This window comes from Callospermophilus lateralis, chromosome 12 (genome assembly GCF_048772815.1).
Source record: "Callospermophilus lateralis isolate mCalLat2 chromosome 12, mCalLat2.hap1, whole genome shotgun sequence".
Lineage (NCBI taxonomy): Eukaryota > Metazoa > Chordata > Mammalia > Rodentia > Sciuridae > Callospermophilus > Callospermophilus lateralis.
The window spans coordinates 40,101,130-40,102,329 of NC_135316.1; the positions used below are offsets into that span (position 1 = coordinate 40,101,130).

At 32.6% G+C, this 1,200-nt stretch overlaps 1 pseudogene; it reads left to right on the plus strand.

The window, feature by feature from the left end:
- Positions 1–621: 621 nt before the first annotated feature.
- Positions 622–734, plus strand: LOC143411881 (U2 spliceosomal RNA; annotated as a pseudogene).
- Positions 735–1,200: the final 466 nt, after the last annotated feature.

Consider the following 1,200-nt stretch of genomic DNA (forward strand, 5'->3'; position numbering starts at 1 on the left):
CAACCCTCCCCTCCCTCCTCCTCTCCCTCTCTCCCTCCCTTCCTTCCTTTTTTCTCTTCTTCCTTCCTTTCTTTCTTTTGTGCTGGGGATTAAATCCAGGGCCTTTATCATTTAGCTAGCCCCCATCCTTTTTATGTATTATTTTGAAGGAAGGTCTCCCTATATTGCCCAGGCTGGCCTTGAACTTGCAAGCCTCCTGCAAGTCTTCTGAATCACTGGGATCATATGCTGCACCACTGTACCTGGTTATAAATAATCCTGTTATTTTTGGTTTAACTTCTTACTCTGGAATTTACTGTTGCATCCAAGATTCTATTGTTTCATATGAAGAAAAAGAAAACAAATGTTTCCAGAAAATAAATCTCTCATCTCTAAGCACATGTATTGTTTCCTGGCATTTTTATTCTATAAACAAAGGAAAGGTGACCACCATTCTCACAAGTTTTTGTAAAACATTAGTTTATCCACATCCTGTGCTCAGTTTCCTGGTGGCTCAACAGAGCTGAGTGATTTTCTTAATCCTCCACTGTCTACTCAGATAAAAATGTAATACACATACTATAGAAAAATAAATCCTTGGAACACTATAAATTCTAATTTTAAAAATTCTAAATAATGGATATCGCTTCTGGACCTTTTGGTGAAGATCAAGTGTAGTATCTGTTCTTATCAGTTTGATAATGTTTTATTCAGCAATACTCAATGGGATTATATATATATGAAAATGACTATACTATGAAAATTTTAACAAAACTATTGAAAATACAGTAGGAAATGGATAGGAGCTGAGGATACCAAGATGCTTTAATGGACAAATGTAATGATTTTAGTAAATATCACATATGATAAAAAGAAAAAAAAAAATTAAATTCTAAATAAATTGATGCCTTGGTGAATTTATTAGTAGTTATGCTCACTCTTGGTGATTTTTAAAATAGCATTCAAAAGCCACAGTTACTCTTTTCATATATTTGGAACTTATTTTAGTAGCATCATTGTAAACTGCTATACAATTTCTCCAAACAGTGACTCCCGGAAATCTTTCTTTGTTTTGTTTTGTTTTTTAAAAAACATTTAAATATTTAGTCATAGAATCTTAGTTTTAGCTTCATAGATGGTATCTTATATACAGAGTTTAAAGTCAGTTTTATTGGCTTTTGGTACTGTAATCTTGACCCCTATCAAATACAAAATTTTTAT